This window comes from Poecilia reticulata, linkage group LG15 (genome assembly GCF_000633615.1).
Source record: "Poecilia reticulata strain Guanapo linkage group LG15, Guppy_female_1.0+MT, whole genome shotgun sequence".
Taxonomy (NCBI): domain Eukaryota; kingdom Metazoa; phylum Chordata; class Actinopteri; order Cyprinodontiformes; family Poeciliidae; genus Poecilia; species Poecilia reticulata.
The window spans coordinates 13,801,063-13,807,475 of NC_024345.1; positions in this window are offsets into that span (position 1 = coordinate 13,801,063).

The window sequence follows — 6,413 nt, forward strand, 5'->3', positions numbered from 1 at the left end:
AGCTCTCAAGAGCATCGTGGTGAAGCCCCTTTAAAAATTCGCTCCACTTATTTTACCTTTTCCCAGTTCTGAATTTTGCCCTCTCCAATCACACCACACACCATGCCCCTCTCTCTCTCTTTTTTTTTTTTTTACCAAAGGTTTAGTCTTTGTTTAACATGGATCCAATTTACATAATTCATTTGTCACATTAAAAATGAATGTGTGACTTTTTTTCTGAAAGAAAAATATTGTAAATTATACAGAGCCATTGAGTCTTGGGAGATGGAGTACTTCATACAGTATGTGCAGGGAACACCAGACTGCAGTACAGCTGAGCCCTGCAAACCTACGTTATGGCCCCTGACTGTTTTTATAAGTGATAGAGAAGACTAGCAATTAACTCCCTGGGAGGTACAGGGTTGGGAAAATGTACTCGCCTCCTTACAGATTTCCACCTTTTTTGCTTCTTTGTCACATTTAAATGTTTCAAACCACAAAAAAAAACAAAGCCAGAGAAAACCAGAGTAAATGCAAGAAACGGTTTTCAAATGATTTTTGATTATTAAGTGAATAAAAGCCATCTAAGAAAAAACTGAATTGCTCCCTAAGTCTAATAATTAGCTTGTTCATCCATGGCTACAATAACTTGCGATCAAGTGTTTGCAATCACTGCTAGCGAAAATATATATATTGTCCATTACTGTGAGAGAGTTTTGGCCCACTCTTCTTTTATTTTACTGTGGCTAAAATAAAAGTAAAGTGTGGCTAAAACAGGTATTTTTTTATCACAAAAAAACTTTCTTCAACATTTTCTTTTTTTTCCCTCAAAAGTCTTGGGAGATGAAGATGTTTTTAGACAAATCTAAGACTTTTGGGTATGTTTAAAAAAAATAAATAAATAAAACAGGAGGGTTTTTTTTTACCCCTGAAAATCTGGCATAATTGCCATTTTGCCTGGTCACTCCCTCTTCGTTGAACAATTATCAAAATAGAGGCACGTGAAGACTTTACCTCCAATGTTGCTCTTGTTTCTTTGGTGACCTGCATGATGATTAACCAAATAACTCAACCATGAGTAAGATGATTAGTCATCGCATTTGCGTTGAGTTCCTGGTATAATTTTGGTTTGCAGGCCACTCCACGGAAAAACGACCACTTTTCCGTGTTTTCTTGATGTGTGGATAAACGCTCTCACTGGGACATGCAGAGCTTCAGATGTGTTTCCGTAACCTCATTCACACAAATAGATGCTTTCCGTGTTTGTTCATTTCTTCAGATCGAAGCGTGATGATATTTTGAGCATACTCCATGTGTCACAAAGGTTCTGTTAAGCTTCTCTCTAGCCTATGAGGTTTGGCTAGTGAAACTAAGCTCAGCTTTCAAATTAAAGATTAATCACAGTTAATTTATGATTTAACAAGTGGGAGGCTAGTTTCCCTTTTAATAAATGAAACTTATTTAAAGAACAAATACTGTATTTACCCAGGTTATATTTGTTTGATATTTAAATTTGTTGGATTGTAGTGAAGTAAAAAGGGATGTATTTTTTATAACAATACAAAGGAGGTGAGCTATCTCCCTCTGCTCCTCTAAGCTTCACGTTCCTCTTATTTTTTTTTTTTGGGACGGCTGTTTTGAATCGCGGCAGTGCCGTTTTCACTCACGGTGTCAAAGAGGGGTAATTTCTTTTGCCACAAAACCTGTTAGCTACGCAGCAGACCTTGTTCATCTCCTTTAATAACCTGAGGTGGATGCAAGTGAAAGTGACATAAGCCTGTGTGTCTATCTGTTATTGTCTGTGGCTGCGAGCATTTGCCACAGCATGCGTGTGTTTTTTTAGACGCAGGGAGTAAAGCCAACCAACGTTCATGCCATGGATGTGAATCAAGCGTGCGCGCTCGCTGCGCGTGTGTGTGTTCTCAGCTGATGGCTGCTATCAGTGTTTGTTTGGGGTGAAATCCGCTGTCTCCGAGGGTGTTAGCGGGGGTCATCTAAACCGGATCTCCAGCAGAATCACTTGAGAGGCAGAGCCGTAATCTGTGGCTGGCTTTGTGCTCTCAGATTAAAGTGATGTTTTGAACCTTTCTCACGGCCACAATATGCTTTCGCCTCCCCTCCCTGCCACTCAGTGCGCATATGTGACAGTAAATCCACAAGGCCGGGTTCATGAAAAGGACACCTTCGTCGCAATTTAAGAAACGGGGAGCTTTAGCCCATTATCTGAGACGACACACGCATGTTCTATTCATCAATTAATTTACCATCAGCGTGGCGTAGCTGTAGCGTATCTTCTCCAACTGTTTGAGGGGAAACAGCTGCTAATCCTAATCCCCTCCCCTCTTTTTCCTCCCCCCCCCCTTGGGATTCTGTCAAATCAGAGGCCCTTTAAAAAGCTCTGGCTGGCTGGTTTCAGGCCTGGTTGAGTAGCTTGCTGACTGGCAGGCTCTAAATGAGAGGATGGATCACACTTACCCACTGCCGTGACTGACATCCACTAGGCCTCCAGAAAGTATGCCGCTTGTTTGTACAAGTATGCACATACGCACACCAGGAATTTCCACTGCTTCTCCAAAGCCACAGTCCAGTATTTTGAAGAAAAAGGAAAAAAAAGAAGAAAAAAAAAAAGAGGCAAAAAAGGCTTTACTGATAAACATTTGTAGATGAAAAGTTTACAGGTATGTCAGATAGTTTAAATAAATACATACCATTCTCTGAAGCAGATTTGAGGGTAACAAAGAAATCTTTTGGTTTACATATGATGTTTGTTGCTGGAGACGTTTGGGGGGAAAAAACAACTATTAATAGTCTGAGATAAAAACCCCCAGATATTACTAGGAAAAAGAGCCACAGCTGGTGCTAACTGTGGCTACCACTTTCTCATCCAAAGCAACCAATTAAGGGAAAAGTTTCTTGTTAGTTAGTTTTGAATAAACAAGGTAGTAAAACTGACTAGCTGTCACAAACTACAAATCTGTTTTCACTGATTCCCAGTCCAACAGAGCAATGTGAATGTTTTTGTTTTAGCCTATCATAATATAATAACAGAAACAACATTGACGGGCAAAGTTGAAGGAAGTTAAAGTATTGGTTTTATGTTTTAATTACTCTTTAATCACCAGATTAATTGGAATTGGTTTCTAGCTTAGCACAAACATGACAGTAAAGCTTGCCACAAAATGTACTATTTCCACTTATTTATGCTTATTTTTACTTTGCATAAGTAGTACTAATGAGCTTCAGTTTTGAGCGTTTTTTTTAATTATTATTATTATTTTTTGTGTGCTGTTGACCAGTACAGATCAAAATTTATTTCTTTATAGCCTTATATTCACTGTACTTAGCAAAAAGGTAAGGTTACATTGCTTAGCAACAAAAAATAAATAAACTGCAACAGCTCAGAAACTATGATATATTTTACAGATTACCTATCCAACATTATGAGAGAGGTTTCTTGTTAGCGTCACCTAGCATAAACATCTAGTTAGCTACCTTAAGCAAAAAGGTAATGGAGAATTTATAGCTTTTTTCCCTGTTGTTCAAATACTACCTTTCATTAGTATTTTGACAAAATGACAGCGACTTTCCTAGTGTAACTCAGAAAGTGAAAATCAGAATAAGTAAAATTAGCTGGCAAAGCTTAGCTCCAGACCATCCTGCTATCTCCACTGTATTTGACTTTTGGTATGAATATTTATTTATTTTTTGTGATATTGTTAGTTTTATGTCACAGAGTACGAATATCTTCCGAAAAGTTACATGATGGCAACTTCCAAGGTGAGACATTGATGCACTCTAGTATTTGGCTGGATTCCCCCTTTCGCTACTGACAGAAATGACTTGATTTTGTTTCTTATATCTTCTCGAATTTCCATTTTGCTATAATGGCTGATATGTTGAATGAAAAAGTCAAAACTCAAACTCAATCAAATGAATCAAGACAAAATTAGGAAAGGATCGCCAATTTTTGCTCACACTTATTTAACTATCTGAACAAGGTTTCAGCAGTTAAAAGTACTTATGTTTTACATCAAAAGGTGACATCCTTTCCACAAAATCGTCAACCTAACATTTACATTTCTATTTATATATATTTTAAATTTAGTGCATGCGTTTTAAGCAAACTTAACAGGCTGACCAATAAAACTGAGAAGTTCTGTACTTCCTCCTTTTGCCTTATATCTGGATAAACTGAACTCTCTGGTGTGAGGCCAATATCCTGTCTCACTCTTTCTAAAGCAACACTGAAAAAAAGAAAAAGACTTGACACATTCCTTCTGTTTCAAATGAGAAGTGAAACTCATAAGCAATAAAACCTACAGTAAATTGCTCACTCCAGTACACTCAGGGGTTTTGTTTCTACAGTCTTAATGGCTTCCATGCCTAATGGCAGCTAATGTTAGCAAACTTTTGACAGATACTGTGCTGGCAAATCCCAGAATCACTGAGTGATTTTTGTATTTATTACTCTTGCGAGACGGAGGGCTCTTTTTAATTCTAGAAATTTTATGACATTATCTTAACGAAAGGGCCCCTGCTATGTAATTTTTCAACTGAATCTGGTCGCTGTGAGTTTGTGTTTAGATTAATTTTGGAAGAAATCAAGACTGAACTTGTGTCTTTTGTAAGCCTTGTGTGGCCTGTCCGCATACTGTACTCTACTTAATGTACTTTTTGTGCAACAACAATATTCTTTTATTTTAAATACTCTCACTAGCCGCTTTATTGGGTACACCTGTTCAGTTTGCTATTAACCCACATAGTAAATGAGCCAGATGTGCAGAAAATGACTTACTGAAGTACAAACAGACTATAAAAATGACTTTAAAGCTAGTCTTCTCTGAATAATTAAGAAACTACTGATATATGGGACTCATGTGCTCTGGTTTTACATTTGCAACAAAGTACGGAAAAGGCTTTCTCTGTAGATGGGCTACAGCAGCAGACAACCGCGCCGAGTGCCTCTTATGTAAGAGCAGAAAACCGAGGCAACACTACACAAAGGCTCAGTAAAATTAAAAAGATGCAACTTTCCTGTCCTAGTGAAAGACTTGGACGTGGATTAAAGGACGACTCAATCCGGTCGGTATCAACATTTCGGGCTGGTGGTGAAATGATGTAGGGCTTATTTCTGGGCTCTGTTTGCATCCAATGAGCATTATTTAAATGCCACAGCACATCGTAGTCCCCACAGTGTTGAATTTATGACATGAAGAATAAAGACCGTTCTGAAAGAGGCCCACTACTTCAGACGGATCTAATTAAGGTTTTATTGAAAATGCTCATGTCAAGACATCTGAGCTAATATCAATGACCCAAAGCAGCTCTTATTTATGGGCTTTGGTGATTAAAATCTTTAGAAAAAAAAAATCTATATATATATTCTCTGCGTTTATATGATTGGTATAATATATGCTAATAAACTCGGTTTAAATGACTGGAAGCCCAAAGGTTTAACGCTGGCTGTCACCCCCGTTTGTGGGCGTATTGTTGGGTGTTTATTTATTACCAAATAAAACTCTACCCCAATAAAGCAACAGGAGCTTGAGTGAGTAAGAAATCTGATGCAATCCCTCGAACACTCCTAAAATATACCACGTTTGTGGGTTTCTTCTTCTTTTTTTTTCTTTTTTTTTTTTGGTTTGGCACATCTCGAACTCTCTAAGACCCTGAAGCAACTTCTGCTTCCTGGATCTCCGTGAGTCTGAAGTAAGTTTGACTCCAGCACAAACACTAATATCTGCCTTGTCCATCAGCCCCTTCTCACATCAGTCATTTCAGATAATGATTCTCAGCTGAGTGCGACAGAGACTTGAAGGCTCAGCGGGGAGCATCAGCCGACGCGCTCGCGTCTTTCCTCCCTTGTTCTCGGCATAAAGGGGATGAGACGGGGATGAGGAGCACGCGGGTAACTATCAGTTATCAGCACGAGGATTAGGGACTGTCATCAGCAGCCATATGCCTCATATTACCCTCACCATGACACTAGATGGGGAGAGAGAAAAAAAATGGAGGGATAGGCGTTGAAGAGGAAGAGGAGGAGGCTCAAGGGAAGGATTAGGTTGGGCTCTAAAATTTCAGGGTAAAAAGTCAGGTGGGGAACAGAGCCTGTCAGAGTAAAGTCTGATAAATGTGCAGACTTTGGCATATGAACACGGATTTTCAGGTGTGCAGAAATTTCATATTGAGATACATAAAAGCCCTGCGGTGGTTGTCACAGGAGCACATGTCAGCGCTCCTGAAGGAGTGGGAGAGCTTTTGCTGCAGCGGCTGCATTTATGTAAAAACCTCAAACTGAAGCGCGATATGCTTCCGCCATGTTCCCCCCAACCCCCCTCCTGCCTCTGGCACTGCATGTTGGCTTTCATTCTATACAATGGACACATATGTGCTCTTCATTGATCACACAGAAAGTGTTTGGACATGTGTGTATG